The sequence below is a fragment of the Pleurodeles waltl genome, chromosome 8 (genome assembly GCF_031143425.1).
Source record: "Pleurodeles waltl isolate 20211129_DDA chromosome 8, aPleWal1.hap1.20221129, whole genome shotgun sequence".
Taxonomy (NCBI): domain Eukaryota; kingdom Metazoa; phylum Chordata; class Amphibia; order Caudata; family Salamandridae; genus Pleurodeles; species Pleurodeles waltl.
In genome coordinates this window covers 1279239933-1279267223 of record NC_090447.1, presented here as the reverse complement: position 1 = coordinate 1279267223, position 27291 = coordinate 1279239933, and positions in this window count along the sequence as shown.

Here is a 27291-nt window from a genome sequence, read left to right as displayed (position 1 = left end):
AAACTCTATTTTTATCGCATTTCTTTCACACAAACTACAGGAATATGCTGGGATCCACAAAATTCCTACCACCCAGTGATTCCTCACCTGTCCTGATAAAAACACTACCCCACTTGAGTGCCTGCACCTAGTGCCTGCATCAGGAATGGATCACCCCAGGGTCAACAGCTGCCTCATGTAAGGACCAACATTGACCATTGTGTGATCTATTCCTGTCGCGGGCACCAGGCCTACCCACACAAGTGAGGAACCATTTTTATTGGGAGACTTCGGGGAAAGCTGGGTGGAAGTAAATTTGTGGCTCCTCTCAGATTCCAGAACTTTCTGCCAACGCAATGTAAGGAAAATGTGTTTTTTTAGCCAAATTGTGAGGTTTGCAAAGGATTCTGGGTAACAGTACCTGGTCAAAGCCCCACAAGTCACCCCATCTTGGATTCCCCTAGGTCTCTAGTTTTAAAAAATGCACAGGTTTGGTAGGTTTCCCTAGGTGCCGGCTGAGCTAGAGCCCAAAATCTACAGGTAGGCACTTTGCAAAAAACACCTCTGTTTTCTGTCAAAAAATGGGATGTGTCCACGTTGTGTTTTGGGGCATTTCCTGTTGCGAGCGCTAGGCCTACCCACACAAGTGAGGTACCATTTTTATTGGGAGACTTGGGGGAACAGAGAATAGCAAAACAAGTGTTATTGCCCCTTGTCTTTCTCTAAATTTTTTCCTTCCAAATATAAGAGAGTGTGTAAAAAAGACGTCTATTTGAGAAATGCCCTGTAATGCACGTGCTAGTATGGGCACCCCGGAATTCAGAGATGTGCGAATAACCACTGCTCCTCAACACCTATTCTTGTGCCCATTTTGGAAATACAAAGGTTTTGTTGATAGCTATTTTTTACTCTTTATATTTCAGCAAATGAATTGCTGTATACACGGTATAGAATGAAAACCCACTGCAGGGTGCAGCTCATTTATTAGCTCTGGGTACCTAGAGTTCTTGATGAACCTACAAGTCCTATATATCCCCACAATGAGAAGAGTCCAGCAGACGTTACAGTATATTGCTTTAAAAAATCTGACATTGCAGGAAAAAGTAAAACGTAGAGAAAAATTGCAGTTTTTTTCACCTCAATTTTAATATATATTTTATTTAGTTGTTATTTTCTGTAGGAAACCCTTGTAGGATCTACACAAATTACCCCTTGCTGAATTCAGAATTTTGTCTACTTTTCAGAAATGTTTCGGTTCCTGGGATCCAGCATGGGTTTCACGCCCATTTCTGTCACTGACTGGAAGGAGGCTGAAAGCACAACAAATCATAAAAATGGGGTATGTCCCAGTAAAATGCCAAAATTGTGTTGAAAAATTGGGTTTTCTGATTCAAGTCTGCCTGTTCCTGAAAGCTGGGAAGCTGGTGATTTTAGCACCGCAAAACCCTTTGTTGATGACATTTTCATGGAAAAAACCACAAGCCTTCTCCCGCAGCCCCTTTTTCCCATTTTTTTGAAAAAAACTAAATTTTTACTGTATTTTGGCTAATTTTTTGGCCTCCTTCTGGGGAACCCACAAAGTCTGGGTACCTCTAGAATCCCTAGGATGTTGGAAAAAAAGGACGCAAATTTGGCGTGGGTAGCTTATGTGAACAAAAAGTTATGAGGGCCTAAGCGCGAACTGCCCCAAATAGTCAAAAAAAGGCTCGGCACAGGAGGGGGAAAAGGCCCAGCAGCGAAGGGGATAATTTATTGGGGTAAATTGTAAATATTTTGTTGCTGTAATATAATTTTATTTCATTTAAATATGTGTATGAAATGGTTTCAGTTTATTTGAAGTATTTGTTTATGTAAAAAGTGTTCTTATAATTTCATAATATTTAATTACTTTGGATATATTCTTGTAGTCGATATTGAATGTATCTTTATTTCTGACATAGTATATGTTTATTTAAATGGTACAATATTTTTGTTTTCGTTATAGGTGAATATCAAAGTTTGTATTTATGTTAACGCGTCCGTCTATGTTAATTTTATACACATCAGGACTCGTTTTAGGCCGATGAATCTTTGGACCCAGTGGTGAGACACCGTAAGACGAGATAACTAATCAATACATCAAACAATACATCAATAATATTGTCAACATATATCACCACAATATATTTCACTTTAGACATTAATAAACCTTCGGCGCAACCATGACCTTTCAGTCATGAATAACCACACCTTACTGGAATTTTGTGAATTTTATTCCCTCTTGATTACAATCTAATAGCAAATGTTTTAATCTCAAAACCAAGAAGCAAAAGAACATAGTCACTATATGGCAATAATGCAAAGATCACAAACATAAGATAGTAATATGAAGATGAATAAATCTGGACGCCTAAATCTTATATAATGTTCAGTTCAGCATAGCACCACGTCAGTCAAGTCAGCTACGTCAGTCAAAGTGAATGCCTCATCTAGCCACTAATTAGCATTAGCATGTTGGGCATCATGCAAAACAATTTAGAACATCAATTTGGAAAACATCTAACTAAGGTCACTAATAAAAAATACACAGCAGTTGGTACCTAGAAAGAAAAGGCAAACAAATGAATTTCCATTAGCAACAGTATAATTACCCTCCTCGAAATAGGACAGCATAGAGGATCAGTCTTCGTCTTTAAGACATCAGTTAGATCGCAGTCAGTCTATCTAATCTAAAGGCAGGGGACACTTCCCTCATAAGGAAGAAAGTGTAATGGGGCAGTCTATGGGTGAGGATGGTTTTGACTAAGTCTCAAATCACCAAATAGAGTGACAGAGTTTCTGGATGCAATCAATATCATTCCCTACCTAATGCCCTTTGTCTCTTGTGTCATGGGTTTTTATCCCTTTTTCATAATACATTCCCCCAAAATTCTATTGGACAGTCACTACACCACACTATCTGTAACCTATCAAATTATACATTAAGTAATGCATTTGTCATTCTAAGATATCTCATAGCACTTTGATTGGTCTTCATAATTGACGTTTCTCGTAGGTGGCATATCCGGGGTTACTTCATTTTCTGGCACACACTTCGGGTCAAGAGTTCTCCTTTCTGCGATTTAATGTCCTTGAAAGTGTCCATGTTTGTTGCAAAGTCCATAATTGTATACTAAAGCTGCTAGCATGCGGATGAAAAAAATTAGCATTGTTGCAAATAAGCGAAGAAAAGAACATCTGCTGGGTCATGGCCTTTTACAAGTCAGCACACTGGAGAAACAGAAAAATACGCTTTAATATGAGAGCTACAGAGCTAGTTTTCGACTCACGCTAACTTAGGATGTATGGATTCTAATAAAATACAGTCTTCATACGTGTTAATGTTTTCAGTTAGTCATCATACAAGTAATTATTTCTTACAGTCGACATTAGTTTATGCATGTGAAAATTCTCCACGTTTAAAATACGTTTCAATGAATAATATTATTAATGCAGCATTGTTAAATATAAGCTTTCACATCTAAAAATAAGTAACATTTAAATTACGCTCTCTCAGTCCCTCCTCTGATGACGCTCGTCATCACACAATCTTCTTTTTTTCTTTTCTTAATTTTTCACCTTGCGCATAATACGCATTTCAACATCTTGCCCTTTATGAGAACTTTCCCATATTTCATTGAACATTTTCTCTCTTTCACTTTCTTCATTTCGTCTTGCTCTTTTAGTCCAATTTCTTTTTACCTTGTCATTGACTTTGCATACCCCCCATAATCCTAATAGACAAATTAAAACAATTAATACACCCATCATAATTTTTGCAAGTACCCCATTCCAAATGTTGGTAAACCAGCTTCCCACTCGGGCAATTCCCTTTCCAAATTTTTCCCAAACACCAAGTTCTTTCAGACCCTTCAAATCTGTATTATCTTTGGTAAGGTTAGTAAGCATGTTTCTAATTTTCTTACTGTTATCTGGAATAAATGAGCAACAATGACACTCATTAAGCATTTTGCAAACACCTCCACTCTTTGCTAAAAGAATGTCTAAAGCAAGCCGATTTTGAAGAGTCATAGCTCTTTCTGCAGCAAGTTCAGTATCCATCAGGAGTATAGCTCCTGTAAAATTTGTCAGCATGTTATCCACAATAGTAGACAACTTTTGAATTTTCATAGAATTCAAGATAACCCCTACTGATGGGATTATGGCTCCAAATATATCACCAATGACAGCCGCCACTGATTCTCGTTTTTGTCTAGTATGTTGTGATTCAGATGTTTTAGGTATTTGTTTTAAGTCATCAATCTGGTATATTTTTGGAAATACTATTCCCAAATAACATGTCCCATACCATCCCTTAGGAAGTCAGTAATATGCATTTAGTCCACAAATATAATAGATTCCAGGGATTGCTGGATCTTGTCCATTTAACATAAAGGTCCATTTACTCTGAAACAAAAACACATGTCTACATTCACTCGTACCCACAAACAAATTGTCTTGATCGGATTTTGGTCTATATATACAGAGCCTACCTACATGTAATGCATCTATAGCTAATTTGCCTTGTGTTTTGATTGCAGTATAAGCACAATCATTTGCATAAGTACGTTTTTATAGGCCTTTTTCTAACCTTTCTTTCAGTGCTTTGCGTCTATCATCTGTGTGATCTAAAAAGCTTTTCTCTACGGGAGACAATAAGCAAGTCAAATTGTTGCGATGTGCATAAGCAGTTCCAAATGTAAGTGTTGGCTCAAAGAATCCTATAACTATTTTAATATCATGCTCTTTAGCTAATTTATTTAGGAATTCAATCACAGGCACAAAAGAAAACACAACATCCAAATTTGAATAAAAGTATTGCACATGCTCTTGATTATAGAATCTTGTTAATAGCAAGCTGCAACTAATTCCATAAGTAAGAGGGAGGCTATGATAAGTGACTCCCTCCTGCACAGACGAAGGAATTTTAGTACATACATAACAATCTTTCGCATCCATAGTTTCCACATACTCATTTAATAAGCGATAGAAGACATTAGTAGAAAGTTCCCCTTTTGCATTAGTTCCCTCATGCATATGTCTTGCGTCTTGCTCAAATCTCTCCCACGGTGATAGTGTAGTAGTGGTAGTTTCAGGTTTCGAAGTTGCATTAATAGTTTCTTTCTCTCTCCATGGCATTCCCACAATCACTCCCACAATCATTACTGCACATACAACACCTATTATAAGACCTAACCAACCACACACCTTACTTCCTTTACTACTGTAAGCCATGTTTATATAGAATCAGAATAGCAGATCAACAATCACCTTGAGAAGAAAACTCTTTTTGCGTATGTTACAGCGTCTTCACTCACTCCAGGACCCTTTTCATCAATTCAGGTTAGCAGCTTGTCGTAATCAGGTTTCTTTAAAGTCAAATCCAGATTTAGGCCCTCATTCCAACCCTGGCGGTCTCTGACCGCCAGGGCGGAGGGCAGCGGAAGCACCGCCAACAGGCTGGCGGTGCTTCCTGGGCTATTCTGACTGCAGCAGTAAAGCCGCGGTCAGAAAAGGGGAACCAGCGGTTTCCCGCCGGTTTTCCCCTGGCCCAGGGAATCCTCCATGGCGGCGCTGCTTGCATGGGGATTCCGACCCCCTTCCCGCCAGCCTGTTTCTTGCGGTTTTCACCGCCAGAACCAGGATGGCGGGAACCGGTGTCGTGGGGCCCCTGACAGGGCCCCACAAAGATTTTCACTGTCTGCTTAGCAGACAGTGAAAATCGCGACGGGTGCCACTGCACCCGTCGCACCCCTGCAACTACGCCGGCTCCATTCGGAGACGGCTTCATTGTTGCAGGGGCTTTTCCGCTGGTCCGGCGGGCGCTCTTTTGGAGGGCGCCCGCCGGCCCAGCGGGAAAGTTGGAATGGCCGGTCATTCGGCGGTGACCGCATGGCGGGCGGCGCGGTCAGAATGACCGCCTTAGTGTCACTTTCCGGTAGTTTCTAAAGTCTCTTTTTCTTTTCAGTTTTCACGAATTCAATTTGTAGCCTGGTACTTCTCGATCAAAAGCAGAATGCTAAGAATTCTTGTTGCCATTCAGAGGTTGTAGCATATGCCCATTCAGGACCTGTATATCTTCTGTTTGCTATTCTTTTTCTTTTTAGCCTTCGTTCACCTTGTTGTTCTTCTTCATTCAGATCATCTGCTTGTGAAGTATCACTTTCTTCTATTATTGTCTCATCTGATACCTCTCTTATTTTAGGATGTGACTTGTCTGGCCAATTATCGCCTCTATGTGTCTTGGTTCGGTGTTTTCCTTCAGGATGTTGGACAGCACCCTCCGCTTGTGATATGGTGTTTCCTGCAACTGGTTCAAGAGACTCTGACATGTTTTGATTTGTATCTATAATTTCTCCTTTTCTTTCGTCTTCTGGTTCTATGCTGAGTTCGGACTCTAATCCGTATTCATCTACTTCTGGGAGAACCTCTCCTTGATTTAGTTCTCCTGCTGCCTCAACTGAGATAGGCACTCTGTCACCTCTCTCGAACTCATTGACAGTTTGAGGGACAAAACTGTTCTCAGTGGGCTCTTCAGTAGTCTCAGTTCCTTCTTGACTGATCTCTGACTCTGAGATTTCTCTTCCTGAAGTTGCTGTATCGGAAACTTCAAGTTCCTCTTCAACAGGACACGTTACCCTTTTTGTGTGACTGGCATGTATCCAGTTGGGAACCCCGGCACACTTCACAGCAGTGGTGGTCGTCAATATTACTTGATACGGCCCCTTCCAACGCGGCTCAAGACACGATTTTCTCACGTGCTTCTTGACAACCACCCAATCTCCGGCTTGCAGAGAGTGACCTGGTTCGCCAATTGGTGGCAACGCGTTAGCTTCCACCTGGTGGGAGAAAGAGCGAATCACGTCAGCCAAACCTTTGCAGTAATCCAACACCATATCATCTGTAATATTCACTAGTGCATTTGCAGGTACCGCTGGTAATCTCATTGCTCTGCCCATGAGGATTTCATGGGGGGACAGTCCTGTTTTCTTATCTGGGGTGTTTCTCATAGACATCATAGACATCAGTACTAGAGGTAAAGCATCTGGCCATTTCATGTTTGTTGCAGCACACATTTTGCTATTCTTGATTTTAAGGTACCATTCATCTGTTCAACCAGTCCTGATGCTTCAGGGCGATAGCTACAATGCAACTTTTGTTCAATGTTGAGTGCAGCACACAAAAGTTTAATCACCTCATTGTCGAAGTGTCTCCCCCTATCTGATTCTATAGAAACCGGAAACCCGAATCTTGGTATTAATTCTCTGAGTAGTAGTTTTGCAACTGTGAGACTGTCATTCCTTCGTGTGGGATATGCCTCAATCCAATGACTGAAAACACACACAATCACCAACACGTACTTCAATCCTCCACAAACAGGCATTTCGATAAAATCCATTTGCATCTTGTTGAATGGACCTCCAGCTCTCCCAATGTGGTTCAAAGTTACCACAGTTCCCTTTCCAGCATTCATCTGTTGACAGATGACGCACCTGTGGCAAGTGATTTCTGCGGCATGTCTGAATTTTGGATTGAACCAATCAATCTTAAAGGATCTGATCATGGCGTCTCTTCCAAGATGGGCCTGCCCATTGTATAACCGTGCAAACTGTGACAAAAGACTATTTGGCAGAACCAGTTTTCCCTCTTCTGAAACCCACAGATCATCTGCCCTTTGTACACACTGCATTTTCTGCCCGGAACGTTTTTCTTCCTTGCTAGCACGACTTTGTAATGTCTTTAGCTCATTTAAGGTATCGACCACTCGTAATGCTAGACTTAAACTCATGTCATTTTCAGGTTGTGGTAACAATTCCCACTGCTCCTTAAATGATATACAATTTAATGCACAAAATCTTGCGACCTGATCTGCATAGCTGTTTCCCATTGACACAAAATCTTGTGATCTGGTGTGGGCACTGCATTTTACCACGGCAATTTCAAGAGGTAACTGAATCGCATGTAACAAATCTCTTATTTGTTCACCATTTTTCACAGGAGAACCAGAGGAGGTCATGAAACCCCTCTGTGACCAGAGTTGGCCAAAATCATGCACAATTCCAAATCCATATCTGCTATCAGTATAGATAGTGACTTTCAAATTTACAGCTGCGTGGCATGTTTTTGTAAGAGCTATTAATTTTGCCACCTGTGCGGAAAACACTTTCTCGAGCCAGGAGGCTTCGCCAATGCCAGTCATGGTACATACTGCGTAACCGGCTCTCAATGTTCCTGCTGAGTCTCTTAGACAGGACCCATCAACAAACATAATGCAATCGTTTTCTTTTAACTGGGTATCCTGTATGTCTGGGCGAGGTTTGGTACAGAGCTCAGTCACCTCAAGACAATCATGCTCAAATTCTTCCCCATCTTTGATTTCTGTATTTTCGTTGGGAAGTAAGGTTGCCGGGTTCAGCACAGTGCATTTCTTTAGTGTGACATTTGGTGACCCCAGTATAATCGTCTCATATCTAGTGAGTCGTGCATTTGTCATGTGTTGTGTCTTAGTTCGTGTCAACAGAATTTCAACTGAATGTGGAACCATTACTGTCAGGGGGTATCCCATGACTATGCCTTCACATTGTGAAAGGCTTTGACCAACTGCTGCAACTGCTCGCAAACAACCCGGTAAGGCTGCTGTGACAGGGTCCAAAGTAGCTGAAAAATATGCTACAGGGCGATTTGCATCTCCGTGGACCTGTGTTAAAACAGACAAAGAACAAGCATCACGTTCATGACAGAACAACAGAAAAGGTTTTTCATAATCAGGCATTCCTAATGCTGGTGCCCTGCACATGCATTCCTTCAATTCTAGAAATGATTCAAGCTCCTCTTTTGTCAAAGTGATTGTATATGGTTCGTCCTTGACTCCTTTTCCTGTCAATTTTATTAAAGGCTTTGAGATGATCGAGAAGTTGGGTATCCACTGGCGACAGTAGCCCACCATTCCCAAAAACATCCTGACATCTCTTTTTGTTATTGGGGGATTCATCTGCAAAACAGCTGTTATTCTTTCCTTTGATATTCTTCGGGACCCTTTCTCAATCAGATGTCCCAAGTATTTCACTTCTTTTTGACAGTATTGCAAATTTCTGGGTGACACCTTGTGTCCATTCATTCCCAGATGATTCAACAATGCAATGGTATCATATTTACAACTGTCTCTGGTTTTAGATGCAATCAGTAAATCATCAATGTCCTGCACAAGAGTCGAATTAAAAGGCAGCACAAGAGGTTCCAAATCCTTTTTCAATATCTGATTAAAGATGGATGGTGACTCAGAAAACCCCTGAGGAATTCTGCACCAACTGTACACCTTATCCAGGAATTTGAAACTGAATAAAAATTGACTGTCTTCATGAAGAGGTATCGAGAAAAATGCTTTTGATAGGTCTATTACAGTAAACCATTCAGCATCACAAGGAACCTGGAACATTATTACTGCTGGGTTAGGTACCACAGGGCAGCATTTTATCACAATTTAGTTTATTTTTCTCAAATCCTGCACAATTCGAACCTTCCCACAGGGATCTTCAGACCCATAATGGGAGAGTTGCATGGACTGCTCAAAACTTCTTTCAGGACTCCCTATCTGAGAAAATCTGCAATTATTTGTGACACCTGAATGAAGACGTCCTGGGTCATGTGGTATTGTGGCACTTGTGGGAACACTGCATTCGGTTTTATCTGTACCTTGACTGGTTCTACTCCCTTTATTAATCCTACTTCTTTCCCAGTCAAATACCACACTTTCTCTGTTACGGTCCCTTGTAAATCAACAGGTAGGTCGATCAAAGTATGCATTGGGAATAAAGTAATCAAAGGGTAGTCTTCATTAGTCTCTCCTCCTTCCTCTATGTATCGACTCTCATCTCCCTCATCGTCACTGTTTGTTTGTACTTCTATTCCATCATTGGAACAGGTAATCGAACATTTTGTCTTACATAGTAAGTCTCTTCCTAGTAAGGATACTGGGCTTGAATCGCAAACAACAAATCTATGCAGGCCTTGGAAATTACCAATTTCAACCTGCACCGGATCAGTAATCGGGTTAGTCAAGTACTGGTTTGCCACACCGACCACTCGTATGGTACGCCCTGAGAGAGGTAATCTCGGGACTTCTGTACTTCGAACTGTAGAGCGTGTAGCTCCTGTGTCGACCAAGAATGAAACCTTATAGCCCATTACTTTTCCTTCTACATATGGACCTCTCTGATCCACCTCTAAAGATGCTGCAAGCCTACACTCTTCACTGTCTGAGCTGTCATCTGACCAATCCTCATTCATGCCACTTTCACCTCGTAATGGGAATTGTTGCACAGTGTTGTTTTGATTGGTTACCTGGCCTGTGACCTGCTGAGGAAGCATCACCTGTTGCTGTCCCATCGGGCCATGGGTAATTGCATTTGCTGTCTAGGCACCATAGGAATCTGCTGCTGCACTGGTTGCATTGATACTGACTGAAAACGCGGCATTTGCATCTGCTGCATGGGTTGTACCCCTGGCATTTGTACTAAATTATTCTGAAAATTCGGGTTTTGATGTCTCATTTTTGGACCTCGTGTATTTTGTAATGTACCGACATTAATGCTTTGCTGAACTGCACCATCCTGCACCATATTCGGACAATCCCGTTTCCAATGCCCCATGCCCCCGCACGCATTACATGGTGACATCCTTTTAAATCCCTACAACATAGATTGGATATCAGTTACGCTGGAAGTACATATTGGATTGGTATAAATTGATGAATATTTGCCTCTAAAATTGTGGTTGATTTACAAGGTATTTGAGTACAAGTAATCTCTCAATAGGTACATTTACACACTATGTTTTACGGTTGTTTGCTGTTTGGTGTTTATTAACTTGGGTCTTTCACGCATAGTTAAGCATGCTGTAAGTTTCTGTTTTCTCATCACTCACAGGTGCTTCAGCAAGTGTTTTTTAGTTGGCGTTGGTTGTTGACCTCTTTCCTCTCACTTTTTATGAGGTGTTAGTATGATCACTAATTCCTCCTTTTGGTTTTGGCACACAATTGATGTGAACTGGGCGATTGAATACATTGATCTTAACTCGTGTGTTATCTTTATGATTTCTAACCCTGAAGAAGTCGTAAGGGATATGAACATTTCCCAAGACGAAACACGTGTTGGCTGGATGTACAATCTACCTTTGATGTTCTGAATTTGTCAATAAATCTTTGGATTCATCAGTGGACTCTATAATTTGACCTATGAGACATGGACCTTTGTGATACTGCCTATTTATCATATTAATTTATACATGGTTCTCACTGTGTATTGTATTTGTTGTGAGGTTGTTTATACCTTAAGGGTAGGGTGTTTCCCTTGTGTGGTTCCCCTGTCACAACACATAGGGTACAGTGACATCCTTAGCGCCATATCTCCTCACCGTGCACAAACCCTCGGCCTCTGCCTCTCGGCTGTGCCTGAAACACACGATTCATTTGCGGTTGTTGCTGTATCATTTGCTGAACTCCATTCCCCTGTATTCCAGCTTGTGCAGCCCTTATCTGCATCACCATCACTTTCTCCTTCAACTTTTTCTGCTTCAACTCAATCTCATCACTACAGTATTTCGCATATTGTAATACTTCATCAATCGGTTTAGCTTGCCAACAAATCAAATGATTCTTAATCATCTGCCTGACCTCCGGCCTCAGCCCTTCGACGAACCTAAACACAAGATGGTTCATGTCCTTCGGTTTGATAGTCTCAGTACCACTGTAATGTTTGAACGCTTTTAATAGTCTCTCGTAATACGCATGTATTGACTCCTTAACCTCTTGAGAGGTCTGATCGATTTTCTGCCAATCAGTCACCTTCGGCGACACCTTTTGTTTCAAGAACTCAATTACTTTATGATAATATTTCATCACCTCTTCTGAAGGTGCTCCAGTCACCTTATCTCTTGCCGGCTCCTTCGTGGGCCAATCTACCCCTCTCTTGCACTCGAGCCACAAATCTGGCGGAACAATAATCTCAAACAAAGTATTCAAGTCTTCCCAGAGACACTTTGCAAGCTTCACGAACCTATCCGTCTGTTGATACCACTCGATTGGCTTCTCTCTTAGCCTAGGATAATCATTTGTAAAGGATAAAATGCCTCCCCTAGTCCATGGCACATGCACTAAAACACCACCAGCTGTCTCTCTCATGGGTAAGATTTTTACTGAATCTAAATTAGGTGTGGTCCCAACTTTATTAGACCCTGGGCCATCTCCCTTTCCCTTATCTCTTTTCTTTGCCCATCGGCCTTCCCATTTCTCTAATGCACCCCAAATCTGTGCACTTTGCAACAGTTCTCTCAGGTCTGCCTTCATGCCTGCAGATCTCATGTGTTCAAAATCTTTGGAGTCAAAATCCAATCTGTAGCTTCTTTTCAAATGTTTAGTGTTTCCGATATCGATATTGTATTTGTCTGCCGAATTCGCTAATCTCTGATGTACTTTGCCTACCTCTTTGGTAATCTTGGGGCATAAGTACCTCAATTCTGCCTCAGTGTATGATTCCAACCTATTTACTCCCATTGTTCCTTCCACTAACTCGGCAGCTTCTGCCCCTAGTCGTACAAAATTCAAGTATTCATCTTGTTTTTCTTTCTCAGGTTTAACTGTGGTCACTGTAGTCTTTTGTGAGGTACAAGTTCTCTCTAACCACTCATTTAGCTGTTGTACTGTAAAACCCTGCAGTGAAATGGTCCCTGCATGTATCATTGGAGATTGTGAGGTATTCGTACTCATAGTTTGGGGAGTCAAAACTCCCAACCCTGCTTGACGCATTGCTTCGAGAGGTACCCCTACTGGACTAAGGTCCATTAAAGATCTCGGTGGCTCATTTGCTTGCTCTCCAGAGGCCATTATCTGTGGAGTCCCCATAGGCCCTCCTCTTATGGCTTCCTGTGTCATCACTCCCTGTTCACACACCCCTGTTTTACCTTGTGCAAATAACGGTACTGGGGGACCAACAGTAATAGGTAGTGATATAGCAGCAGGTGTCTGACCTGAACTCAGACTTCTTGGAGCTGCAACACCATAGGTCTGCTCCAGTGTACCCGGTACAGGTACTAACGGTGGTCCTGCTACAGGGTTATACCCAGGTATCAGCTGTGGCAGTTGAGACACTAGCTTCGGGGTCGATTCGATCTGTATTAACTTTGGCTTTGTGTATATCGGGTCTGGCAGCACTATCAAGTTTGTAGTAGTCTCAAGCACTGGGACATCAGGGTAAATTCTTTTTATCTGCGGTGGAGGCTGCAACTGTATCGGCAAGTGTGGTGCAGTGGGTACACTGACACCATTCTGTATCGATGCTGTATCACTAGTCTGTACCATATCAGTAACTCCCTTCTCCTGCGTCTGGTTCCCAGGATCCAAGCTAGTGCTTGGAGCACCGTCACTCACCGCATACGGTGGCGGACGATCATGTAACAATCTATCCATAAATTCCTCTTCATCTGAATCATCTTCCTCTTCCCAGGACCTTTTATTTTCTTTAGTTTTGCCTGAATCTTTGTCGGTTTTGCAGGAGGCTTTCTTTCCCTGTGTCTCTTCTCCCTGTGTTATTGCTGGGAATAACTTTAACCCATCTACAATTCCCCGTCTCCACATTTTGCTCTCATTGTCCCATCTAGCTTCTGCATAGGATTTTTCTGCCTTTCTCAGTCTTCTCTGAAACCTTTCTTGTCTATGTTTAAGAGCCATCAAGTCCCAGATCGCCAAAGCCTCGTATTGTGCCGGTCTCGGAGGTGGTTTCTGCGTACTTAACATCCACCTCAAATTTTCTAGCACCTTTGGATTAAATGTCCCATGTTCTGGGAACGCTAGACACCCCTCTTTCTCTGTTAATTTGCGCCATTGTTTCATCCATAAACAAGGTGCAACACCCTTTTCTTCCATAACTGTATAACCTGGAGTATCCTCAGGTGGTGTAGGTTCCCCATCAGTTGCGACAATATACACATCTCCCTTTAAAGCGCTTTTGAATGCCTTGACAAAATTCATTTTTGCGATTCTTTATTTCGTATTTAATCAGAAATGGCTTAGTTCCCAGGACACTCTTCACTTGCTCTTTCTCAACCTATTGCCTCTCACGGACGGCAGCCAATCCGTGCGCGACCCCTCTCGGCATCTGACCTATCTCAGCGCGGCACCACTGACGTCACACTCACACACACTCTGCAGCTGACAAAGTCTTGCGGCTCGTCCACTCTTCACTGACCCCTTACAACTCATACAAACTAATGCAAATTATTGCAAGCACCTTAAAATGACAATACAAATCTGTCGGTTTACTACAGGAAGGGTAACACATTCGCTTCAGAACTTTACAGAGATTTCACTTGAAGCCTCGGCCGCTACTCTCTCCTTCTCAGTTCCCACATACGCAAGCAGAATTCGACCTGCAAATCCTACTCTCGACTTGTCAATGACTCCTTCTAGTGCACTTTAGAATTTGTCAAATCTCCATTGAAGATTTCACACATACATCATAACTCAAACTCGACTTGTCAACCACGCCCGATTGACCTATTAAACCGCACAGATCACAACATAAATCACATTTATCATCATACTCCGGAGTCTTAGACCTCAACAGGTCCGTACACAATAACTAACCACGTGGATAATTTTGAGCAGCAAGCGCAACATTCACATGAAGTACACCGACTTCCCTACTATCATACTGTGGAGTACGCCCACTCCTGCTAAACAACACTTAATTTGGCCTAAATACACGCAAATTTCACAACCACCTGCAAGATGCATAAGCTTAGGTAAGCGCAAAGACCCTAACCACACATATTATGGCGCCGAGAACATTCCCAACTCATCTAGGCAGGCTCCGAGATCCCGGGAAAGCCATGGCGTACCTAGCAACCCATCATCTCTCCAAATTTCATTATCACAGAAAACAAATTTAAACAATGAAACTCCGTCCTAGGGCCCCCAAGGGCCAAACCGTCGCTCTGCTACCAGAACTGTTAACGCGTCCGTCTATGTTAATTTTATACACATCAGGACTCGTTTTAGGCCGATGAATCTTTGGACCGAGTGGTGAGACACCGTAAGACGAGATAACTAATCAATACATCAAACAATACATCAATAATATTGTCAACATATATCACCACAATATATTTCACTTTAGACATTAATAAACCTTCGGCGCAACCATGACCTTTCAGTCATGAATAACCACACCTTACTGGAATTTTTTGAATTTTATTCCCTATTGATTACAATCTAATAGCAAATGTTTTAATCTCAAAACCAAGAAGCAAAAGAACATAGTCACTATATGGCAATAATGCAAAGATCACAAACATAAGATAGTAATATGAAGATTAATAAATCTAGACGCCTAAATCTTATATAATGTTCAGTTCAGCATAGCACCACGTCAGTCAAGTCAGCTACGTCAGTCAAAGTGAATGCCTCATCTAACCACTAATTAGCATTAGCATGTTGGGCATCATGCAAAACAATTTAGAACATCAATTTGGAAAACATCTTACTAAGGTCACTAATCAAAAATACACAGCAGTTGGTACCTAGAAAGAAAACGCAAACAAATGAATTTCCATTAGCAACAGTATAATTACCCTCCTCGAAATAGGTCAGCATACAGGATCAGTCTTCGTCTTCAGGACATCAGTTAGATCGCCATCAGTCTATCTAACCTAAAGGCAGGGGACACTTCCCTCATAAGGAAGAAAGTGTAATGGGGCAGTCTATGGGCGAGGATGGTTTTGACTAAGTCTCAAATCACCAAATAGAGTGACAGAGTTTCTGGATGCAATCGATATCATTCCCTACCTAATGCCCTTTGTCTCTTGTGTCATGTGTTTTTATCCCTTTTTCATAATACATTCCCCCAAAATTCTATTGGACAGTCACTACACCCCACTATCTGTAACCTATCAAATTATACATTAAGTAATGCATTTGTCATTCTAAGATATCTCATAGCACTTTGATTGGTCTTCATAATTGACGTTTCTCGTAGGTGGCATATCCGGGGTTACTTCATTTTCTGGCACACACTTCGGGTCAAGAGTTCTCCTTTCCGTGATTTAATGTCCTTGAAAGTGTCCATGTTTGTTGCAAAGTCCATAATTTTATACTAAAGCTGCTAGCATGCGGATGAGAAAAATTAGCATTGTTGCAAATTAGCGAAGAAAAGAACAACTGCTGGGTCATGGCCTTTTGCAAGTCAGCACACTGGAGAAACAGAAAAATACGCTTTAATATGAGAGCTACAGAGCTAGTTTTCGACTCACGCTAACTTAGGATGTATGGATTCTAATAAAATGCAGTCTTCATACGTGTTAATGTTTTCAGTTAGTCATAATACAAGTAATTATTTCTTACAGTCGACATTAGTTTATGCATGTGAAAATTCTCCACGTTTAAAATACGTTTCAATGAATAATATTATTAATGCAGCATTGTTAAATATAAGCTTTCACATCTAAAAATAAGTAACATTTAAATTACGCTCTCTCAGTTATATTAGTTAAGTATAGTAAGATGATTTGTTTGTTATCAATATTTACATTTTTCTGATATTTTTGTGTTTCGATATTCTGTCAGTGATCCATTTGTAGGGTTAGGATCGATGGATCTATCAATAGGATAAAGATGATTGTGGAGGGGAGGGATTAGGAAGTACACAGAAGGGAAACGACTCACCTCTGGACACCCAGGGAACAACCTCGACGCCATGGAGCCCGAACTACAGGTGTTACCCATGCTGGTCTACCTCCTCCTACACCAGGATTACCAATGCCGACGAAGACGACCACGGTGAGTACCGTCCCTAGCACACAGGGGAGGGGGGAGGAAAAAGAGAGTGACACACAGACATGCAACATACAACACCCCCACCCCCAACACCATACACACAAACAGATGCAGTAACATTACATATCCACCCCGTACCCCTCAGAAATAATGCAAGGACAAAAGGAAGTGATTGAAGTGAATGTAATAAGATCAAAATCCTGAAAAAAGTCCTCAAATTATAAACAGTATTTACAGATATACAAATGGAGGGACACTGCCCAGTCCATAATTTCCGTGGGACACAGGGCCATATCACATAGCTCAAGGCCCCACTTGACTCCTGCCTCAATATGGAGAGAACACTGCAGGAGCATCAGCTCGTAAATACACAGGCACCTCAGGGGGAACGGGAAGGGGGGGTCACCTCAGCCGGAAGATGGTACTACGCCACTGCTCCTGGAGGGGGCTACATGCCCATTACTCTGATCTGGGGAGTGCAAGGCCACAGTCTCTCTAGTGGGTGGTCTGCCCACTGCTTGGTCCTGGGGAGTGCAAAGCTGCAGTCTCTCAAGTGGGTGGTTTGCCCACTGCTTGGTCCTGGGGAGTGCAAAGCCACAGTCTCTCAAGTGGGTGGTTTGCTCACTGCCTGGTCCTGGGGAGTACAAGGCCACAGTCTCTTAAGTGGGTGGTTTGCCCACTGCTTGGTCCTGGGGAGTGCAAAGCCACAATCTCTCAAGTGGGTGGTTTGCCCACTGCTTGGTCCAGGGGAGTGCAGGGCCACAGTCTCTCAAGTGAATGGCTTAATCCACTGGTTCTGGAGGGGGCTTTGTGCCCAGTGTGCTTCATCCTGGCAAGGAGGGGGTGAGTGGATGGCGTCTTCCACTGGTTCTTGAGGGGTATCTGTGCCCAGTGTGCTTCATCCTGGCAAGGGGGGGTGAGTGGATGGCTTCTTCCACTGGATCTGGAGGGGGCTTTGTGCCCAGTGTGCTTCATCCTGGCAAGGAGGGGGAGAGTGGATGGTTTTTTCCACTGGTTCTGGAGGGGATTTGTGCCCAGTGTGCTTCATCCTGACAAGGAGGGGGTGAGTGGATGGCTTCTTCTACTGGTTCTGGAAGGCGAGATGTGCCCAGTGATGCAGATCTTGGGGAGTGCAAGGTCACAGTCTCTCATCTGGGCATCAGACCTACGAGATTTGCAGTGGGCAGGATGCATGACACTCCATGGAGGCAGAATGACAGTCCATCCATCGGCGGCGACGGCTGCACAGTGGTGGCAGTGCCGGTGCTGGTTGCATGCTGTCAGTTTTCAGTTTTGGGGGGAGGCTCCAGCCCTTCCCCAGCAGCCTCGGACGGCTGAAGTGCCATGGTTGGTGTTGTGGGCTCAGATTCTGCTCCAGCTCCAGGCCTACTATCCTTCCTGCCTACAGTGGGTGGCCCTTTGTCCTTGCCCTTGGCAGCTGGTGGTCCCTTCTTGCCCTTGGCAGCTGCTGGTGCCTCCCTGCCCTTGGCAGCTGGTGGTCCCTTCTTGCCCTTGGCAGCTGGTGCAGGCACACTGGCAGTGCTGATGGGTGTCTCCTTGGAGCCTCTCACTCCTGCAGTAGCTGCCAAAACTACAGTGGCCGTGGACTGGGTGTCTGAGGTGCTGGCCTGGGTTCTGGCCACCCTGGCACGAAGTGAAGGTCCGGGGGAGGGGCAGGGAAGAGGTCCAGGGTGGAGAGGAAAAGCTTCTTAGGGACACTGGGGCGGGAAGAGGGTGAAGGTTTGGGAGTGGAAGAAGAGGGAGTGGTGGTTGGAGGTGTCTGTCTGCTGTGTTTGGGTGCAGGTGCATGGGCTGGATGCTGTTGTGAGGTGGATGGCTGTTGGGTGTCTGAGTGCTTGCGTTTGGGTACTTTGGGAGGAGGGGGCACTGACACAGTGGGAGAGGACACAGGGGACGTGTGCATGGATGTGGGGGTTGTGACTGCCAATAAGGGGTGTGTACTGATAGGCGTGCTGGTGATGGAGGTAGTGGATGAGGATGTAGTGCATGCAGGTGTGAGTGGAGACACTACAGGGAGGGAGGTAGACGAGGAGGAGGAGGGGGACACAGTGGAGGCAGTAGATATTGGCATGTCTGCATCTGGATGGTGTTTGTGTGAGTGCCTGTGTGATGATGTGTGGTGCTTGTGTGTGCCTGAGCCACTCCTGTGTGTTGTCTTCGGTGCATGCTGGTCTTATGGTGTGCTTGGGATAAGTTAGGATTGAGGGGAATGGGACTGGGTAGAGGAAGTTGGAGGGGGGAGGCTAGAGACAGGAACAATGGCTGCCATCAGGGAGGAGGCCAAAGCCTGTAATGATCTCTGTTGGGCCGCCACGCCAGAGTGAATGCCCTCCAGGAATGCATTTGTTTGTTGCAAATGCCCTGCCAGCCCCTGGATGGCATTCACTATGGTTGACTGCCCAACAGAGATGGATTTCAGGAGGTCAATAGACTCCTCACTCAGGGCAGCAGGGCTGACTGGGGTAGGGCCTGAGGTGCCTGGGGCGAAGGAGATGCCCACCCTCCTGGAGTGAGCGGGGATTGGAAACACTCTTAGGGGCTGCTGAGAGGGTGGTGTGTGTACGGGGGTGGCGGCTGTACCTGTAGTTAGGGTGGGCACAGAGGTGTCCACCACCACCAGGGGGCTTCCATCGGAGGAGGTATCACTGTTAGAACTGTCCCCTCCAGTCTCCGCTTTGGTGCTCCCCTCACCCTCCTTCCCACTGGTGCCCTCACCGTCGGTGGATTAGGCCTCATGGGCCATGTGAGATGCAGCTCCCTCCGTCGCCGGTGCTTCTGCTCCTCCGCCAGATGATGATAATGCAGATAAGGACAGGGTGACAAGACAAAAAAGAGGGGAGGAGACCGAGGATACACTTGGTCAATGCCAGCAACAACACCACCATTGGCATACACAACACACAGGGGAACAGCCCTATTCACTAGGCAATGCACTACCAGTCACAATGCTAGTCACCAGGCCATGGAGAATAATGCCTAACACCAATTACAGCATACCTGAGACCCACAGATCCCTGCCCAGTAGTAGATGCCCACTAGAATGTTTGGGGGTGGAGTGCAACAGACCCTGCCCAACATGGAACCTACCCTGCAATGTCTGACCTGGCCTATGGGCACCCACAGGCCCACATCCCCCACCCAGAGAACACCCCACCACGCGCAATCTGCAGAATTGGAAACTGTACTCACCCCCTTGGGGCAGCTGTGATGCCCTCAAGCACCCATCCAACTCCGGATAGGCCACTGCCAGTATGCAGAACATCAGGGGGGTTAGGGTTCGACGGTCACCCCTTCCTCGTTGGGAGGCCATCCCCAGCTGGGCCTCCGCCATCTTCCCTGCCCAGCGTCTTATGTCCTCCCACCGATTGCGACAGAGGTGCTCCGCCTGCCGTAGACCACCAGGGTCCGCACATCTTTGGCGATGGCATGTCATATACCCTTTTTCTGATGGGCGCTGACCTGCAGAAAAAAGAACAGATAAAGAGGGACAGTCATTCCGTCCAGCCTGTTACACCCACGGCCCACAGTATCCCTCCCATCCCCTTACACACATACATTGGCCAATATACATGCAGCACTCTGCTCAGGACCCCTCAACCACCCCCTTTACACGAGGCCTTCACACATAGCACTCCATGCATTTATGCCCCATGCATCGTACACCGAGTGTACAGACCTGTTGGTCTGGAGGCCCATAAAGCAATCGGTACTGGGGTAGGACCCCATCCACCAGTCTCTCCAACTCCATAGCGGTGAAGGCAGGAGCCCTTTCCCCAGAGACTCGAGCCATGGTCACTTCCAGACACAGGTCACAGCACAACTTGCAGTGTAGGTCCTCTCCTGTTGAAGGTCAGGTAGCAAGTGAGTAAACAGATAGAAAATCGCGGTCACGTCTGCAGCAATGCGTAACGTCACCGCCGGTGTACATCACCATTGGCTACTGTACCCCATAGGGCCCAATGATAACCAATGAGGAGTTTCACGCCAGTCCTCGACCGCCTCCCGAAACGCCGCACAACGTCAGCGGAAGTACCTCATTTCCACCTGTCCCTCCACACAAGACAGGCGTCCGCCATTTCAGGGGGGGGCAGGCCATGGCACATAACTGCATCACAGCAGACATGAGCACATTTAGGGACTACAGGTAAACATACTGTTTCTGTCACAACATGCAATGCATTTTACTCTGAGGATATTTATGAAAATGACCAGCTGTTCACCGTTTTGCCCCCTAGATTACAACCGCTGAGGATGATTAGGAGATGAAGCCATCCCCCTGTGTACAGGCCCCTGGTGGACTTGGCAACAATGGAGGACAGGCACATTATCCTCACCTACAGGCTTGATAGGGCCACAATCCAAGAGCTGTGTGCCCAATTGGAGCCAGACCTGATCTCAGCTATCCGTCAGCCCACTGGGATCCCCCCTCTTGTGCAAGTGCTATCAGTGATACATTTCTTGGCATCTGGCTCCTTCCAAGTGACAGTGGCCATGATGGCACGGATGTCACAGCCAATGTTCTCAGTAGTGCTGACCAGAGTGTTGTCTGCCCTGATTAAACACATGCGCACCTACATGGTTTTCCCCCAGGTGGAGGATTTGGCCACAGTGAAAGCTGACTTCTATGCAATGTAACATATCCCCAACATCACTGGAGCAATCGATGGTACACATATTGCCTTTGTCCCCCCCCAGGATAAATGAACAGGTGTTCAGAAATCGAAAGAGCTTTCACTCCATGAATGTGCAGATAGTGCGCCTGGCGAACCAGTACATCTCCCATGTCAATGCAAAGTATCCAGGGTCGGTACATGATGCCTTTATCCTGAGGAATATCAGCATCCCATATGTGATGGCTCAACTCCAGGGACACCGGGTGTGGCTAATAGGTGAGCACATGGTCCCCACCCAGTGTATGTTGGTATATGGGTGTGGGCTTGGCCCTAAGAGTAAGTGTGTGGCTAACAGGTATCCCTCAATATTTGCAGGTGACTCTGGTTACCCCAACCTCTCATTGCTACTGACCCCAGTGAGGAATGCCAGGACAAGGGCATAGGAACGTTACAATGAGGCACATGGGCGAACAAGAAGAATTATTGAGTGCACCTTTGGCCTCCTGAAGGCCAGGTTCAGGTGCCTCCATCTGACAGGTGGATCCCTGTGCTACTCGCCAAGGAAGGTGTGCCAGATCATCGTGGCATATTGCATGTTTCACAACCTTGCCTTGAGATGCCAGGTGCCTTTTCTGCTGGAGGATGGGGCTGGTGATGGGTGTGTGGCAGTGGTGGAGCCTGTGGACAGTGACGAAGAGGAGGCAGAGGATGAGGATGTGGACAGCAGAACAACTATCATTTGACAGTACTTCCAGTGACACACAGGTAAGACACTGTAACTTCACCTTCTATTGCTGTTTTGTGCAGTGAATTTTCTCTGGCAGGCTGCTGTTCCCCCTACTTTGGCCACTTACTGTACCCTTTGACATGTCTATTCACAGATATTTGTGCCCTACTCTGGCTCCTGGCATATTGACTGCAGCACATTACAGGTCATACCTATGTATACATAACTGTAAAGTCTAATTGCAATGTCTACAGATTGTTAAACGAATACATCCTTAAATAATTTGACATACTCCATGCTTGTAGTTTTTTCAAAGGGTGTTTATTTAGGTGCTGAAAAGTAAATGGGGATGTGCAATGGGCTGGGGTGATGGTGGAGGGAAGTCCAGGATAGAGTCCAGTCTATTGGTATCACAGGTGCATTGTCCAATGGGGCATAGGAAGGGGAGCAATGGAGGTTGAAGGTGGACAGGGTAACAGAGTGGGACACAAGGGTGACAATCAGGAGAGTCTTATTTCTTGGTGGGGGTCTTGGCAATGTTCTCTGGCTTCTGCCTGGATCTCAGGGCCCGTTTGCGTGGTGGTTCTCCTTCTGTAGGGGGTGGGGTGCTGGTGGCCTGTTGTTCCTGTGGTGGGGCCTCCTGTCCACTACCGTTGGTGGAGGTGGAGGGCTGTTCATCGGTGTGGCTAGTGTCAGGGGCCCATTGGTGTGCCACTGCCTCCCTCATGGTGGTGTTTAAGTCCTTCAAGTCCTCCCTTATCCCCAGGTATTGTCCCTCCTGTAGCCGCTGGGTCTCCTGCAACTTGGCCAGTATCTGGCCAATTGTCTCCTGGGAATGGTGGTATGCTCCCAGGATCCCTGCAAGTGCCTCGTGGAGAGTCGGTTCCCTGGGCCTGTCCTCCCCCTGTCGCACAGCAGTCCTCCCAGCTTCCCTGTTGTCCTGTACCTCTGTCCCCTGAACCGTGTGCCCACTGCCACTGACCCCAGGTCCCTGCTCGTCCAGTGTTTGTGGGGTGTCCTGGGGTCCCTGTAGTGGTAGACACACTGCTGATTGACATGTCCTGGGGACTGTGGTATGGGCCCACTGGGTGGGTGCTGTGGTGGTATTTCCTGAGGGGGGAGGGACGGTAGTGGTATGGGGATGTGCCTGGGTAACCGACTGTCCAGAGGTCCCTGATGGGCCAGGTTGGTTATCCTGATCCAGGCGTGCAGCGCTGCTGTCATCACTATGGGCGTCTTCTGGGGGGGCTAGATGTTGCTGGCTCCTCCTCTCCGCTGACGTTCTGTGGGGGACCTGTGGGGATGTAAATGCAGTGTTATAGTTTCTGGGTGTGTCATCTTTTGCATGGGTTTGTTGCCCTCTATAGTTGATATTGCCAAGGCAGATTAGCCTTTGTGTGAGTTATTTGGTGGGCTAGGTGATTGTCTCTACTGTGCATGCAGTGGTGATGGTTGTCCATGCAGGTCTGTGATTGGCATCCCTGCATTGATGGTGCATGCAGGGCTTGGCATTGGGATGAGTGGGCTGTGATGGTGGGGTGTATGTGAGGTGGTGGAGTGATGGGGGTGAGGGTAGGGGTGGGGGTTTGTGATGGGGTTCAGGTAGGGGGGCTGATAGTAATAGAGATTTGATTTACCAGAGTCCAGTCCTCCTGCTACTCCTGCCAGGCCCTCTGGATGCAGTATTGTCAATACTTGCTCCTCCCATGTTGTTAGTTGTGGGGGAGGATGTGGGGGTCCACCGCCAGTTCTCTGCACAGCTATCTGGTGTCTTGCTGCCAAGAAACGCACCTTCCCCCGTAGGTTGTTCCACCTCTTCCTGATGTCATCCCTTGTTCTGGGGTGCTTTCCCACGGCGTTGACCCGGTCCACGATTCTCTGCCATGGTTCCATCTTCTTAGCAATGGATGTCTGCTGCACCTGTGATCCGAATAGCTGTGGCTCTACCCTGATGATTTCGTCCACCATGACCCTTAGCTCCTCCTCTGAGAACCTGGGGTGTCGTTGTGGTGCCATAGGTGTAGTGTGAGTGGTGTGTGTGTGGGTGTGTGGGGTGATGTGTTGGGGTGTGTGCTGTGAGGTGCGAGGATGGTGTATGGGTGATGGTGTTCTGTGGCTCTGGTTCTGTGGGTGCTTCTGGTGTCTCTCGCTCTCAGTAATAAACATTTTTTAAGTCGTAAAGGGCTGTGGGTATTGTATTTGTGTGTGTTTTATAGTGTTGTGGGTGTGTGGGTATGGTGTGTGTATGTGTGTCAGGTGTGTGTAGTTTGAATTGTCCAATGTGGTGTTGTTTTGTTTGAGTGTGTGTATTTTGAGTGCGGCGGTATGTACCGCCAATGGCTTACCGCCATTGAATGTCAGCCGCGGTGATTTGTGGGTCATAATGCTGTGGGCGTAGTTCTGTTGGCGTAACGGTTGGGGGTTTTGGTACCGCCAGTTTATCACTGACCTTTGGGCTGGTGGACTTGTGTGTGTGTCTGTATAGTGACGGAATTCTATGTGTGGGTCATAATACAGGTACCAGTATATCGCCATGGTCGCGGTATGTTGGCAGCAGTCAGCACTTACCACCAATATCATAATGAGGGCCAAAATCTTAACTCTAAGTGTCTATATATAAATTATGACAGGAGAAATCTGCAGAAACCAGGCGGATGCTTCCTTAGTAATACACATTTCAAGCAATATCTAAAGATGTACAAGATGCTCTCCTACCACATTTTCTGCTTACCTTTGATGTTATTTTTTGGAAAGGCCAAATTGTTCAAATCATAGAAACATCTTTTTCTTTTTCACAATAACACCTACAAAACAAAAGTACTTCTCAATCACTAACCTAATACACTCCATTTAATACATGACATCAAAGAAAAACTTTCAAATATTCACACACCTAATATAAAAATGTACTGCTTAAAATGTCAACACATTCCCGCTGTTTACCAGCATGCAAATACAACCATATTTTTCTAAATTACACCTTCACAAATTTGCACTAACACTACTAAACGTTTGCTATGTATTCAAGTGTTCTGTGTTAGTAACTTTAGTACTTTTGAGACAATAAATGCTTATATTATAACAAGCTACTTTGGCACTGTTAGTAATAAACATTTAAAAAAAGGAAATGTTTCATTTAATAGTGCCTACTAAAGCAAAACATGTTCTCTACATATAGTATAAGCTAACTTTCACAAACACATTGCAAATACACCCTTAATAAACACATAGGGGGTCATTACAAGTTTGGCGGTTTCAAGACCGGCATGTTGGCGGTCGAACCGCCAACAGGCTGGCGGAGAAGAAGGCCAAATTATGACCATGGAGGTAACTCCAACAGAATACAGCCAAACCACCTCCTGCAACGCCAGTGCGGTCAGGCCACTCGGACGATGGTAGCCACCTGTAGGCCGGTGGAGACCATGGTCCCACCGGACAGATTACCATGTTGCACACTGCAAAGGTTTCCGTAGGGGTTGCACCACCATGGAAACCCAGGCAGTAACCAACTGCTTAAAAGGAGACACTCACCTTCAGGAAGCCATACTCGTCCGGACCCGCCATGGAACCACAACTAAACGTCTTCCTGCTGTTCCTGCGTGCCCAATGACTTCGGAACCATCAACGACAACTGCTACAGGGAGTACACACACTTACCTGTCACTGTTGTAAAATGTCAAAGTACCTATGCATACACAACATACAAATCTGGAGCGGGTGGCGAGGGCGAACCACACAGGTAACCCCACACCAATACGCACACTCACTCACAGCCACATGCACACTCGCAAATACATAGTACACACACTACGGCCATCACTCACTCACCCACACATCTAAAACATACACCACCCCCCTGATACACAGCACTAGTTCAGTCACACACAACAACACCACCAAACGACACAACTACACCACAAACTCAACATCTTAAAAGCATTGTCAAGGAGCCACAATAGACACTACCCATTCACAAATCATACATACAACACAGCGTGACAACACCGGGGAACAAACACACTCAATCACACATCCCAAAAATGCAGCATATGACATACCCCGCGAACACACTGCACAACATATCTGACATATCATTCTCAACACACACTCACTCGCACAGTCCAGACACACAAAGGCACACAACAGTGCAGTGAACACATGCCAAAACAAACACCATACAAAATGTCCCCAACATACACATGGCCATCACACAACACACCCAGCACTGGTGGACAAATGATAGGCACACAACCACTCATACCAGACAAAACAGGTGGTACAACCACCACTTACACACAAATGCTCACACAAAAATAATGTCAGCCAAGACCAAAACTGCCCTAAGTAAAGAAATGCAGGACAAAGATATAACGTTGGTCCTAATATATATTAAATGTAAAAAATATTATCAATGTCCAAGGCCAGAGGCCAGTCCAACAATTTTGAGTGCGACATGGACACAAAGGGGGTCATTCTGACCTCGGCGGTAAAAGCCGCTTACCGCCGGTAAGAAGGCCGCCACAATACCGCCGCGGCCGCGGTCAGCCGCCACGGACATTCTGACCCACAACTGCAAAACCTCCGAAAATCCGCCCTCCACTGCAGTCCGCCACATCAGCGGCCAGCGGTAAACTGGAGAAGACCAAACCTCCACCGCCACGCCAACAGAAATACGCCCATCCCATTATGACCCGCAAATCGACGCGGCGGTCATTCAACCGCGGTATTTCATTGGCGGTACACACCGCCCCGGTCAAAATACACACACCTTTACAAACCCCTACCACATTGGACAATTTGAAAGGCACACACCTGAAACACATACACACACCACTCCCACACATCCAATACCATATAAAACACACACCCACATCACCCACAAACCCCTACCAACAAAAACCAGAGACGAAGGAGAGAGAGACACATCAGAGAATAGAGAGCCAGACACACAGAGGCACACCACAACATCACACACACCACATAGAAGCACAAACCACCACACACCAACACACACATCATCACATACACCACCCCACACCTCATACACACCACCCCATGGCACCACAAAGGCACCCACGCTTTTCGGACCAAGAACTCCGGGTCATGGT